The sequence below is a fragment of the Schistocerca serialis genome, chromosome 1 (assembly GCF_023864345.2).
Source record: "Schistocerca serialis cubense isolate TAMUIC-IGC-003099 chromosome 1, iqSchSeri2.2, whole genome shotgun sequence".
NCBI classification, from domain to species: domain Eukaryota; kingdom Metazoa; phylum Arthropoda; class Insecta; order Orthoptera; family Acrididae; genus Schistocerca; species Schistocerca serialis.
Genome location: NC_064638.1, coordinates 1,040,742,297 through 1,040,757,147, shown reverse-complemented (window position 1 = coordinate 1,040,757,147; position 14,851 = coordinate 1,040,742,297). Strand labels below are relative to the sequence as shown.

Sequence of the window (14,851 nt, the reverse complement as noted above, 5' to 3'; positions counted from 1 at the left end):
CACCGCGATAAGTGGGTGTCCGAAAAGACTTTCCCTAATTACATAAATTGATAACTCAGGCTAGAACTAAGACACAAATATGAAACTTGTGTCGATTGTTTACAACTATCAAAGTTTTTTCTGTTTTAGGTTCGCAGTACGTAAGTAGTGGATGAGGTGCAATGCCCAAGAAGCCATGTTACCCAATCAGGAGAAGGCACAGTGTGTCCTGTGGTACCATGAGACACGATCACCAACCACAGTGCAGAGACACTTCCAGACAACATTTGGAAGGAATTCACCTGATGTCAAGAGCATTAAAGCCTGGTATGAGAAGTTCAGGAACACAGGATCGGTTGCTGACCTTCCGAGGTCTGGTCGACCAAGAACCTCAGCAGACAGGGTGGAAGCAGTAAGGCAGTCTTCTCTGCGAAGTCCGAAGAAATCGGTGCGCAGGGTCTCACGCGAATTACAGATGAAAAAAAGCTCTCTCCATGACATTTTACACAAACGTTTATTGTTTCGTGCATTCAAAGTGCAAATCGTTCAGGCCTTGTTGCCCAATGACAGTATACGTCGATATAACTTTGCGGTCGAAATGCTATCACGTTTTGAGGACGATGATGGTTATCTCAGACGAATTGCCTTTTCCGACGAAGCGACCTTTTTTGTCACTGGAGTAGTGAATCGCCATAATGTGCGCATTTGGGGTTCACAACACCCTCACGAGGTCATGGAGGGCACCAGAGGCAGTCCAAAGGTGAAGCTATTGCACGATCGAATTATAGGGCCATTCTTCTTCGCTGAGGGTACCATCACATCTGCAGTGTATCTGGACGTATGGTAACAGTATGCTGTTCCTCAGCTGCTTCAGTATCATCCCGATGTCTTCTTTCAGCAAGACGATGCAACGCCTCATTGGGGTTTGGACGTCCGTGCCTATCTCGATACGACCTTTCCTGGGCCATGGATTGGTCGTGATGGGCCAACAGTTTCGCCTCCACGCTCTCCTGACATAACACCATTAGACTTATTTTTATGGGGTTATGTCAAGGACGAGGTCTACCGAACACGTGTACCAGATCACGAAACCCTGCGGCAACGGATAACCACAGTCGTTGAATCGATCCCTCCAGTGATGTTGGCTAATGTGTGGACGGAAATTGAATATCGCCTAGATGTGCTACGTGCTACCAAGGGTGCTCATGTGGAAGTTTACTGATGCATGAAAAAAACTTTGGTAGTTTGTAAACAATTAGACACCAGTTTCATATTTGTATCTTACTTCTAGCCTGAGTTATCAATTTATGTAATCAGGGAAAGACTTTTCGGACACGCTGTATAACTTATGCTAGCCATGTGTGGACGGAAATTGAATATCGCCTAGATGTGCTACATGCTACCAAGGGTGCTCATGTGGATGTATACTGATGCGTGAAAAAAACTTTGGTAGTTTGTAAACAATTAGACACCAGTTTCATATTTGTATCTTACTTCTAGCCTGAGTTATCAAGTTATGTAATCAGGGAAAGACTTTTCGGACACCGTGTATAACTTATGCTAGCCAGACCAGCAGGTGGTGGTACTGCTGTATTTGGCCACGAACGAAGTGTCGGTCGTGGTCAGAACAGAGTTCTGTGTAAAGGTGATTGCATTATGTTAGAGCTAAGTAGATTAGAACTTGAGGAAATTGTTGGTGATCGTACGGTGACTGTTTCCCTAACCAAGGTAGCCGAAGTGACTGGCATTTCAAGAGGCACTGAATGGATGATTTATACCGAGCTTTGGGAAAGTGAAAAAACGTCATCCGTTAACGCATAATGTAGAAGAAGGTGTGTGTCGATTGATCTTTGCAGACGATCATTGCAGAGGATTATGCTGAAAGAGTAAGATGACGACAGGAGGAACATCACCGCAGTTGCATTCGAGAAACCATTCAGTACCAAAACAACACGCAGTGAGTTCCATAAGCTGAGGATTGCAGGGCGAGATGGAATTTCAAAACCACACACCAGTGATTAAAATACCCGAAATACGCACATCAGTGTTTCAAATGCCTGTAACAGGAAAAGGTCGTGCAGAAGCAATAAAACTTGGACAATGGAGCAATGAGTCTCGTTTCATACTGTTTCCAACTTTTCGCTGAGTTTGAGTCTGTCGTTCAACGTTCCAACCCTACGATGCAGACAGCCTTCTGCCGAGAGTGAGACTTGAGGAGGGCGTGGGGGGAGGGGGGGGGGGGTGACGGTATTGATGATTTGGCAGCCATATCGTGGGGTATTCCTAGGGGGCTCTGAAACGTCGCATTACTGCCAAGGACTATGTGTCCATTTTGGCTGATCGGATCCATTACATGGTACATATTTGTTGCCCAATGGTGACTGTGTGTCGCAGTAGCATCGAGCCCCTCTTCGCATAGTTTTTATCGTCCAGGACTGGTGAGCACAAGGAAGGGTTGTCACTTTTGTCCTGGTCGCTGTGGTCACTAGAACTCAGTATTATCTGAATCTGGATAGACGGGTGCGTGATAGCTGTTCTCCTGGATCATCGTTACCTGAAAACGCCAATATTTTGTAGGAAGAATGGTATAAGATACCCTCGTAAACCGTACAGGATCTGTATTTCTCCATTTCGGAAAGACTGGAAGCTGTTTTGAATGATCACTGTTCTCCTATGCTGTATTAGGCATGGTAATGTGCTTCATTTGTGGTGTATCATATTCTTATTCATCTCCACTATGTACACTACTGGCCATTAAAATTGCTACACCAAGAAGAAATGTAGATAATAAACGGGTATTCAGTGGACTAATATATTATACTAGAACTGACACCTGACTACATTTTCACGCAATTTGGGTGCATAGATCCTGAGAAATCAGTACCCATAAAATTCACCTCTGGTCGTAATAACGGCCTTGATAGACCTGGGCATTGAGTCAAACAGAGCTTGGATGGCGTGTACAGGTACAGCTGCCAATGCAGCTACAACACGATACCACAGTTCATCACGAGTAGTGACCGGCGTATTGTCACGAGCCAGTTGCTCGGCCACCATCGACCAGACGTTTTCAATTGGTGAGAGATCTGGAGAATGTGCTGGCCATGGCAGCAGTCGAACATTTTCTGTATCCAGAAAGGCCCGTACAGGACTTTCAACATGCGGTCGTGCATTATCCTGCTGAAATGTGGGGTTTCGGAGGGATCGAATGAAGGGTAGAGCCACGGGTCGTAACACATCTGAAATGTAACGTCCACTGTTCAAAGTGCCGTCAATGTGAACAAGAGGTGACCGGGACGTGTAACCAATGGCACCCCATACCATCACGCCGGGTGATACGCCAGTATGGCGATGACGAATACACGCTTCCAATGTGCGTTCTCCGCGATGTCGCCTAACACGGATGCGACCGTCATGATGCTGCAAACAGAACCTGGATTCATCCGAAAAAATGACGTTTTGAAAACGTCCCCATCTCTTGACTCAGGGATCGAGACGTGACTGCTCGATTCGTTACAGCCATGCAGATAAGATGCCTGTCATCTCAACTGCTAGTGATACGAGGCCGTTGGGATCCAGCACGGCGTTCCGTATTACCCTCCTCAACCAACCGATTCAATATTCTGCTAACACTCATTGGATCTCGACCAACGCGAGCAGCAGTGTCGCCATACGATAAACCGCAATCGCGATGGTACACAAGTATCTGCCTTACTCGAGGCATCACAGCAACGTTTCACCAGGCAACGCCGGTCAACTGCTGTTTGTGTATGAGAAATCAGTTGGAAACTTTCCTCATGTTAGCACGTTGTAGGTGTCGCCACCGGCGCCAACCTTGTGTGAATGCTCTGAAAAACTAATCATTTGCATATCACAGCATCTTCTTCCTGTCGGTTAAATTTCGCGTCTGTGTCACGTCATTTTCGTGGTGTAGCAATTTTAATGGCCAGTAGTGTATATATTGCGTTATTCGCTACAGCTGAAGCATCTTTATTAATACAGGGAATTGCGAATATGAACCACCTTCGCCTGTATATTAAAATGATGACAGTGAAAATATGTGCCGTACCGTGACTCGAACCGGTTTACACGAGGGATCACCTTAACCGATTTAGCAACCCGATCACAAATCACGGCCGGACACAAACTACCATATGTCGTCGTCTGTGTGTCGCAAACCGCTCTCGTGCGTCACTTATTTCTGGTCTAGGATGGACATATTTATTGAGAGTCGGGGCCTGGTATTGCCGAATAAATGCGAAACGGTAGTGCCTTCGGACGTACATGGTTTGGAGTAGGAACAGTCACTACAGTGACTACAGACATCAAGAAATACAGGACATGAATTCGCAATTGCAATAAGAACCACTTTCGGCTGCATATTGGAATCATGACAGCGATGTTTGTTCCGGACCAAGACTGGACGCCAGATTTCGCATTTTACGATCACGAATGACATCCAGACCCAGACTTCCATACTGCATCGTACTTCTTAATAACACATGCATTGTCATTTCGTATTTGTTCGTCAATAAAAGGCCCTCGACTCTCGACAAATTTTTCCTTCTTGGACGGCATTATGCTTAACGTACGAGTGTAGGTTGCGTCACATTGACGACGACATATGGGAGTTTGGGTCCAGCCGATATTTGTGATCGGATGGCTAAGGCGGTTAAAGCGACCGCTCCCGTAAAGCGTGATATCCTGGTTCAAGTCCCGATCTGGAATAAATTTCCATTGTTGTCATTCCAGTATACAGCCGAAAAGGATTCATATTCGCAACTGCAAACACATTTTGTGTATTTCTTGACGTCTGTAGTCGCTGCAGTGCTAAATCGTACTTCTCAATAACATAGGCACTGCAATTTCGTATAATTCGCATCGTCCTTAAACCTGTTGTACATAACGTCAATAGTGGAGGGTCAAGGGAGCTGATGAGGGGCAGTCATACAGTTTTAATTGCCACCTCAAAAATAAAGTAATTAATATTTAGTTTGTCTACAGGTGCATGTCTACAGCTCTGGCACACATTCGGATCCCAGTACCATAGCACGCTGCTGGATATACAAAATGGCGCAGAAGATCTCCACTTTATCAATAGACAGTGCCGTTGTCTTGGCTTCTCTGGAAGAGTATTGCGATAGTGTGAAAGTGAGATTTCAGTGTGTGCAAGGATTGTAGACATGCACCTCCGAGCAAACTAAATATTACAAACCAGAATGAGATTTTCACTCTGCAGCGGAGTGTGCGCTGATATGAAACTTCCTGGCAGATTAAAACTGTGTGCCCGACAGAGACTTGAACTCGGGACCTTTGTCTTTCGCGGGCAAGTGCTCTACCATCTGAGCTACCGAAGCACGACTCACGCCCGGTACTCACAGCTTTACTTCTGCCAGTATCTCGTCTCCTACCTTCCAAAGCAGGAGAGCTTCTGTAAATTTTGGAAGGTAGGAGACGAGATACTGGCAGAAGCAAGGCTGTGAGTACCGAGCGTGAGTCGTACTTCGGTAGCTCAGATGGTAGAGCACTTGCCCGCGAATGGTAAAGGTCCCGAGTTCGAGTCTCCATGGGGCACACAGTTTTAATCTGCCAGGAAGTTAAATATTACAAAATTGAGACAAGAGCAATTAACTGCATGGTTCAGTGCCTTATAATGAAGATGGAATTCTCACACAGAGCACCAGCTATATATATTTGAAAACCATTTACAGCAGCTACTAACCGGCTCAGATTTACCCTACGGAAGATTTATTACAAAGACAGACAGTAAAATTAATCGTAATACTATGAGAACAAAATTCGTGGAAGAGTGAACATCAAACCGTAGCATATGGTCTAGAGGACATGTATCTCCAACCAGAATTTTGTGTATGCTGTCTGAATGAAAAGTAACTCATGCTTTTGTGAAGACCAGTTTGTTAGTAAAATATGCTCTTCGGCGGCATTTAGCACATGCAAGCTGTCCTTCAGCTGCACCCAGACACACGGCAGAGGTCAAAAAATTTTGCGGACGCCGATGATTTATGAACCTTCTATAAAAGGTCTGGAGATGATTTCCATTGTAATCCAACATCACTCAAAGTCACAGAAATGCCTGATGATGGCCTATAGCAACACAGAAACCGGTTGTGTATAAATAAAACCAATATATACAAGTCATGCTGCTATCGTTACTTATCGTTACTATGTACACAACTCAAAAATGTTTTCGAGCATGACCTCTGCCACTCGTAATCAGAGAAGACCTCAAACAAGATGTCGATATAAAACATGGTATTGAGAGGTTATCGAACCAGTCCCAGCTAAGGAGTGCGCCAGACCAGCAGTCGTGGTTAAAATACCAGTAATCAACGTCTCCTCACCTATGCGCTATGACAAGGAAATGGAAATGCACAATTACATGCTGTGACAAGTTACTTTCAATCTTAAGCAGTGGAAAATACGTTTATAATATTTATCTGACAGCCACATATCTGCAACTATAATCAGACGGGGCTTCACAACTAAATATTTCACTATGATTCTTTAGCTGGTTGATATATGAAACTTCGATAGTTATTCATACATTGTAGCATTATAGCTAATATTTAGAAAAAAAACAGTATAAATTCATCATCGGCACATCTGACTCACATTTGTACTCTGCCGATACTCTTCTCTCACTTACCACTGGTTTGAATGTGTTCCTCTCGCGACGCCAGGCTCACTCTGTTAGCGAGTGCTCCGCACCCACTAAGAGTGAGACTCTCCTACTACCTGCAAACAAATAACGACCTGTCAGTTTCATTCATACTTTACACAATTTCTTTGATCAGATATGAAATAAAGACCGATTATCTTATTTACGGAATCATATGGTCCACAATGATGATGATCTTTCGAATAGTATGTCATATGATACACCCTTCGCAACAGAGTATGTGAAGCGAAAACGTTCCCCCATCCCAGAGAAGAGAGTTTAGTAAGTGAAACCTGTCCTTCCGTGAGAGGTACACGACCGCATCCCTACGCCTCCGCTGATCCCGGAGGAGGTTCGAGTCCTCCCTCATGCATGTGTGTGTGTGTTTGTCCTTAGGATAATTTAGGTTAAGTAGTGTGTAAGCTTATAGACTGATGACCTTAGCAGTTAAGTCCCATAAGATCTCACACACATTTGAACATTTGAACCTACGCCTCCCTCCCCCTTTCCCGCCGACAAATATGCCATTCACGATACAGTTCGGCGCCTATTCTTAATTAATAATATATATATATATAAGTAAATGTACATTTTGCGTGCAGCTAAAATTCACAAAACGTGTACCAGTACGATCAAGGGAGCTATATGGTAAGGTAGTCCTCTATCCCTAGCCATGAAGAATGTTCCCATTTTTATCTGAAGACTGTGCTTTTAAAGATGTAAGGGCTGGGAAGTTCCACCCACTATACATTTTTAAAATATTCCAAATCATTCCAAAACATTCTATAGTACTCGAAAACACTCCACAACGTTGGAAACTATTCGAGAGCATTCCACAATATCCCAAAATGTTTTAGAATGTTCCACAATGATCCGGAATGTTCTGGAATGTTTGAGAATAGTCTGGAAGATTCTAAAATGTTAGGTAACATCCCGGAACATCGCAGAACATTGTACGTTATTCCAGAACAGTCGTGAACGTTGTGGAATATTCTGGAATGATGTCGGCCATTCTAAGCCTTTCGGTACCTACCAATTGGTCTTGATTGTTTTATGCGAGCAAAGCCACTGGTAAAAAGCTCATCCGAAATCCCTGGAACGTTTCAATTAAATTTGGTGCACATATTGCTTAGAGACTGGAAAGAAATACTTTAAGAGTAAGAACCACCAGCCTCTTATTAGGGTTAACATGCAGAGAGAGGATGGAGGACGAGAAGGTGGTCAGAAAGCAAGTGGAAAGAGGAAATACGCACATATAGGAGGAGGAGACAGATACGAATAGGGAGGGGGGAAATAGACAATGGAGAGAGAAGAAGATGGGCAGAGTGAGGGGTGAGGAGGAGATGGACATAGAACAGAAAGGGGAGGAGATGAATAGGGAGAGGGGAGGAGAAGATGAACAGAGAGAAAGGGAGAACGAGATGGATGGAGAGAGGGTGTGGTGGTGATTGCTTTTTCGATATACGGATTGAACAATATAGGTGGAGGACTACGACCTTGTCTTAGACTCTTTCTAATCCAAGCACGTAGTTCTTGGTCTACCATTCTTACTGTTCCGTCTTCGTTCTTGCACATACTGTATTCCGTACTTCCCTAAAACTTCTCCTATTTTTCTCAGAATTTCGAATACGTTGCATTAATTCCCACTGTCAAACGCTTTTTCCAGGTCTAAAAATGCTATGAACGTGTCTTGTTTCCATCATCCACCGCAATGTTACAATGTCTCTCTGCTACTCTTGTCTTTTCGAAGGCCAAACAGATCGCCTTGTAACAGATCTTCAATTTCATTTTCCATTCTTCTGTGTATAAGTCTTGTCGGCCACTTGAATGTATGGTTGTCTCCCTGATTCTGCGGTATTCCTTGCTCTTATCTGCTGTCTTCGGGATTGTGTCGCTGATATTTTTCGCAAAGTCTCATGGTATGTCTCCACACTCGAATAGTCTATGCATCAACTTGAATAGTCCCTTAGTTGCCACTTCCCCGCCAATGATCTTAGAAATTCTGATGGATTGCTGTCTATTCCTTCTGCCTTATTTCAAGTCATCATGAACCCTTTCAAATTTTTGCTCTAATACTGGATCCTCCGTGTCTTCCTGAAAGAAGTCTTCAAAGTAATCTTCCCACATATCAACTCTCTCCTCTGCGTTTAGCAGCGGAATTCCTACTGCACTTTTAATGTTACATCTCATGCTTTCAATCTCACCGAAGTTTGTTTTGACTTTATTATATGCTGGATCAATCCTCAGCACAACCAATTCTTTTTCAATTTCTTTACATCTTCCTGCAGCCATTTCGTCCTGGCTTTCATACAGTTTTCATTTACTTCCTCCCTAATGGATTTATATTTGTGTATTCCTGCTCTTCCCTGATCATTTTTGTACTTTCTTCTTTCATCGATCACTCCAAGTATTTCTTCTGTCAACCAGGGTTTCTTCGGAGTTATCTTCATTCTATCTATGTCTGTGTGAGTCCTTCCTACGTGAGTGAACTTTTTAGAGATGCCCATTTCTCTTCACGTGAACTGCCTACTATGGTTTTTAATTAGTGCAGTATCTATAGCCTCAGACAACTTCAAATGTATCTCATTGTTCCTGACTACTTCAGTGACGCGGTTCTAGGCGCTACAGTCTGGAACCGCGCGACCGCTACGGTCGCAGGTTCGAATTCAGCCTCGGGCATGGATGTGTGTGATGTCCTTAGGTTAGTTAGGTTTAAGTAGTTCTAAGTCTAGGGGACTGAGGACCTCAGACGTTAAGTCCCATAGTTCTCAGAGCCATTTGAACCATTTTGAACTTCAGTGTCCCACTTCTTTTCTCATTGAATCTTCCAGGCCGCATGTTACTTCATAAATCAAGAAAATTGTCACACGTCCGTAATACGATGAAAGTGACAGAAGTGAAGTACACTAACGCAGGCAGTCCTGTGTGCAACATTCGCTGCAGAGGAGGTATCCTTTTAAGTGTCCATGAGACAATTACGGTTGTAAGTAGGCTGTTTACGTTTTTATGTTGGTAACGTCACGTAGCGCTCTGTATGAAAATCACTGGCTGTGATGTTTGCAGTATGTGACTTCTTCAAGACTGCATGGAAACCCACTACTTCCGTGTGCATTTTCTTTTTCTGCTCAGACTTTGAGAAAAAAAAAGAAAACTGTGATTACTATTGTGATGAATGATCAGGACTGTCTTTATGAGAACAATTTTTGTGGGGAGCATGGGGGCTATGTAAGTAGGCTGTTTAGGTTTTTATGTTGGTAACGCCACGTAGCGCTCTATATGAAAATCACTGACTGTGCTGTGTGAAGTCTGTGGCTGAGGCTGTTTAGGTTTTTATGTTGGTAACGCCAAGTAGCGCAATATATGAAAATCACTGACTGTGCTGTGTGAAGTCTGTGGCTGGTTTGCATTGTTGGAATATTTGCTATTGTAGTGTTGGGCAGTTGGATGTGAACAGCGCGTAGCGTTGCGCAGTTGCAGGTGAGCCGCCAGCAGTGGTGGATGTGGGGAGAGAGATGGCAGAATTTTGAAAGCAGGCGATCTGGACGTGTGTCCATCAGAAAGAGTAAATTTTAAATACTGGATATCATGAACTGATGTATATATATGATGACTTTTGAACACTATTAAGGTAAATACATTGTTTACTCTCTATCAAAATCTTTCATTTGCTAACTATGCCTTTCAGTAGTTAGTGCCTTCAGTAGTTAGAAACCTTTATTTTGCTTGCAGTATTGGCGCTCGCTGTATTGCAGTAGTTCGAGTAACGAAGATTTTGTGAGGTAAGTGATTCATGAAACGTATAGGTTATTGTTAGTCAGGGCCATTCTTTTGTAGGGATTATTGATAGTCAGACTGCGTTGCGCTAAAAATATTGTGTGACAGTTTAGTGTTGATCAGAATAAGTAAAGAGATAAATGACTGAGTACGTTCAGTTCTGCTCAGCTGTTTGAAAATCAGGTAACGTAAGAGGTTTATCAGCACAGTAATTCATAAAATTTTCTATGGGGACGTTACGCGGTGTCCACAGACGCAGCTGCTATCCATTGTGCGGAAGGTGGCTACGAGCAGTGCCTTGGCTGGGGATCATTCCTCTTCCAAGCTATCGGCAGGGAGACGGCGGCACGCGGCCTTGTGCTGACGGAAAGCGACTTGTCGATGGGAGGGCTACGCTATCTGCAAGTCAACAGGCTGGCCCACTCGCCCAGACACAGCGGGGAGACTGCAATACTATTGTATTGCGGTGGCAGCATGGGGTGCAGCGGCTGTACTAGCTACGCCTCAGTAAGGGAGCGATCCTCGAAAACGCACACTACGATTATACGTTACATTGTCAGCAGCGATGTAAGATCACTCGAAACCATGTTGTGTGTCAATCCTAAGACCTTTTTTCACTTCAGTTAAAACTTCTGCGCTGAGAGGCCGTTGTCGTTTTATAAACCTATTTCCTGAAGTTTCACCTCCAACTCCAAGGAAATGTTTTCGGAGGTTTTAACGGCAGTTATCGTTTTACCTTCGAAAATGTCTGCCGCAGTCAGAGACGATACGTCGGCAAATAATTTTATATATCGACCATGGCGTCACAGGTTGTCAGTTTTAGCTGAAGTAAATGCTGGCCGTGAAAGCCTACATTATATAACCTAACGTCTTTACGGGTATTATTATTCTACTTTATCATAAGTTTTCTTCCAGCATGGGGATCATCGAACTCTGATGTTCCACAGCAAACGAAAGCTTTCCCTGCAGAGAACACTGCAATCGTCTGTAATTAATGTTCAGATAAACCGCTATAGATTGCATGTTATGTGCTTTATTAATAGATCACTCTACAAATGAGAGCATCCTCAGATACTGGCCTGAAAACAACACGTCATAGTTCAGAGATCCACTCAGCATCGTCGTCAACACAAACCGGTCTGATTCGCATGGATGTAAAGCAAGTAATACGGTTGCAGTGGTTCTGCTACACCTGAAACAACTTTTTTCAATAGTTGCCAGGTATTGTCCAGTAGTGTTGGAGGTCACAAATATGGATGCCATGGAGCCTTTTACGCAGCACACAGAGAGATGTTGGGGTGAGTGTGAAGACCTGAGAGGCAAATTCAGATTTTATATATATATATATATATATACACTCCTGGAAATTGAAATAAGAACACCGTGAATTCATTGTCCCAGGAAGGGGAAACTTTATTGACACATTCCTGGGGTCAGATACATCACATGATCACACTGACAGAACCACAGGCACATAGACACAGGCAACAGAGCATGCACAATGTCGGCACTAGTACAGTGTATATCCACCTTTCGCAGCAATGCAGGCTGCTATTCTCCCATGGAGACGATCGTAGAGATGCTGTATGTAGTCGTGTGGAACGGCTTGCCATGCCATTTCCACCTGGCGCCTCAGTTGGACCAGCGTTCGTGCTGGACGTGCAGACCGCGTGAGACGACGCTTCATCCAGTCCAAACATGCTCAATGGGGGACAGATCCGGAGATCTTGCTGGCCAGGGTAGTTGACTTACACCTTCTAGAGCACGTTGGGTGGCACGGGATACATGCGGACGTGCATTGTCCTGTTGGAACAGCAAGTTCCCTTGCCGGTCTAGGAATGGTAGAACGATGGGTTCGATGACGGTTTGGATGTACCGTGCACTATTCAGTGTCCCCTCGACGATCACCAGTGGTGTACGGCCAGTGTAGGAGATCGCTCCCCACACCATGATGCCGGGTGTTGGCCCTGTGTGCCTCAGTCGTATTCAGTCCTGATTGTGGCGCTCACCTGCACGGTGCCAAACACGCATACGACCATCATTGGCACCAAGGCAGAAGCGACTCTCATCGCTGAAGACGACACGTCTCCATTCGTCCCTCCATTCACGCCTGTCGCGACACCACTGGAGGCGGGCTGCACGATGTTCGGGCGTGAGCGGAAGACGGCCTAACGGTGTGCGGGACCGTAGCCCAGCTTCATGGAGACGGTTGCGAATGGTCCTCGCCGATACCCCAGGAGCAACAGTGTCCCTAATTTGCTGGGAAGTGGCGGTGCGGTCCCCTACGGCACTGCGTAGGATCCTACGGTCTTGGCGTGCATCCGTGCGTCGCTGCGGTCCGGTCCCAGGTCGACGGGCACGTGCACCTTCCGCCGACCACTGGCGACAACATCGATGTACTGTGGAGACCTCACGCCCCACGTGTTGAGCAATCTGGCGGTACGTCCACCCGGCCTCCCGCATGCCCACTATACGCTCTCGCTCAAAGTCCGTCAACTGCACATACGGTCCACGTCCACGCTGTCGCGGCATGCTACCAGTGTTAAAGACTGCGACGGAGCTCCGTATGCCACGGCAAACTGGCTGACACTGACGGCGGCGGTGCACAAATGCTGCGCAGCTAGCGCCATTCGACGGCCAACACCGCGGTTCCTGGTGTGTCCGCTGTGCCGTGCGTGTGATCATTGCTTGTACAGCCCTCTCGCAGTGTCCGGAGCAAGTATGGTGGGTCTGACACACCGGTGTCAATGTGTTCTTTTTTCCATTTCCAGGAGTGTATATAGCCGCGCGGGATTAGCCGAGCAGTCTAGGGCGCTTCAGTCATGGACTGTGCGGCTGATCCCGGCGGTGGTTCGAGTCCTCCCTCGAGCATGGGTGTGTATGTTTGTCCTTAGGGTAATTTGGGTTAGAGCAGTTCTAGGCGCTTCAGTCTGGAACCGCGTGACTGCTACGGTCGCAGGTTCGAATCCTGCCTTGGGCATGAATGTGTGTGATGTCCTTAGGTTAGTTAGGTTTAACTAGTTCTAAGTTCTAGGGGACTAATGACCACAGCAGTTGAGTCCCATAGTGCTCAAAGCCATTTGAACCATTTTGTTTACTATTTAAAAGTAATTACCGTAACTGGTAATACATTTGTCCCACTGTGAGAGACACAACGGTCAGTATCTTCGTGGAAAAGTTTTGCGGTTGCCTACGAACTACGATTGTACCCAGGCGTTCACTTCTTCGTCCGAAGGGAATCGGCGGCTGTAAATGTCTTGCTTCAGGACTCCAAAAATGTGGACATCCCATGGGGAAAGATCGGGAGTGTGAGCACGTGTAAGGGCTTGGCTCAAATGGCTCTGAGCACTATGGGACTCAACTACTGAGGCCATCAGTCCCCTAGGACTTAGAACTACTTAAACCTAACTAACCTAAGTACATCACACACATCCATGCACGATGCAGGATTCGAACCTGCGACCGTAGCGGTCGCGCGGTTCCAGACTGTCGCGCCTAGAACCGCTCGGCCACTCCGGCCGGCGTAAGGGCTTAGCAGCGAGACTCTTGCAGCGTATTCGAAACAACAGGCTGCGAGAAAGTCATTATGACCTATTTCTTTGACTGCAAGGTGTCACTCTTCATTGACTTTCTGGTACAGGGTGCCACAATTAATGCACGGCTGTACGTTGATACTTTGCAGAAATTGAAGCGCGCCATCAAGTCCAAACGCTTAGGAACGATCCTGGATGATGCCCGTCCACTAACTGCCAAGGTTGTTTCGATTATGTTGCAGAAGTTTCTCCATACATCCCCGATCTCTCCCCATGTTAGCCGCGAGATCTTGGGCGCATTGCCACGGTTCGCGCGGCTCCTCCCGTCGGAGATTCGAGCCATCCCTCGTGCATACGTGTGTGTGTTGTCCTTAGCGTAAGTTAAAGCTAGATTAAGTAGTGTGCAAGCCTAGGGACCGATGACCTCAGCAGTTTGGTCCCATGGGAACTTTCCACAAATTTTCTCCTCAAGTGGCTGCGCGATGTGGCGGCGCGGTTAAAAGCGCCATATCTCGAATCGCGCGGGCCCTCCGCCCGAGCTTCGAGTCCTCCCTCGAGCATGGGTGTCTATGTTGTCCTTAGTGTAAGTTAAAGTTAGTTTAAGTAGTGTGTAAGTCTATGGACCGATGACCTCAGAAATTTCGTTCCTTAGGAATTCACACACATTTGAACATTTTCTCCCCATGTGACGTCCGTATTTTGGGAGCCCTGAAGGAAAACATTCGCGACTACCGATTTGCATTGGACGAATAGGTGCACGGCTGGGTATAATAGTTGTTTCGCAGGCAACCACAAACTTTTTTTCCTTGCAGGCAATGACCCGTCTTGTCTCACAGTGGGATAAATGTAGTAACACTAATGGCAATTACTTTTGAAATAATAAAAA

At 45.6% G+C, this 14,851-nt stretch overlaps 1 protein-coding gene across 3 annotated transcripts in view; it reads right to left on the bottom strand.

Annotated features, from left to right (window-relative positions):
- LOC126414581 (parathyroid hormone/parathyroid hormone-related peptide receptor-like) overlaps positions 1–14,851 on the bottom strand; it is a 776,049-nt gene that overhangs the window by 269,748 nt on the left and 491,450 nt on the right. For all 3 annotated transcript variants that reach the window (XM_050083357.1, XM_050083363.1, XM_050083361.1), the window contains exon 4: positions 6,647–6,735. The gene's annotated coding sequence lies outside the window, so the exon portion shown is untranslated. The remainder of the gene's footprint in view (positions 1–6,646; positions 6,736–14,851) is intronic.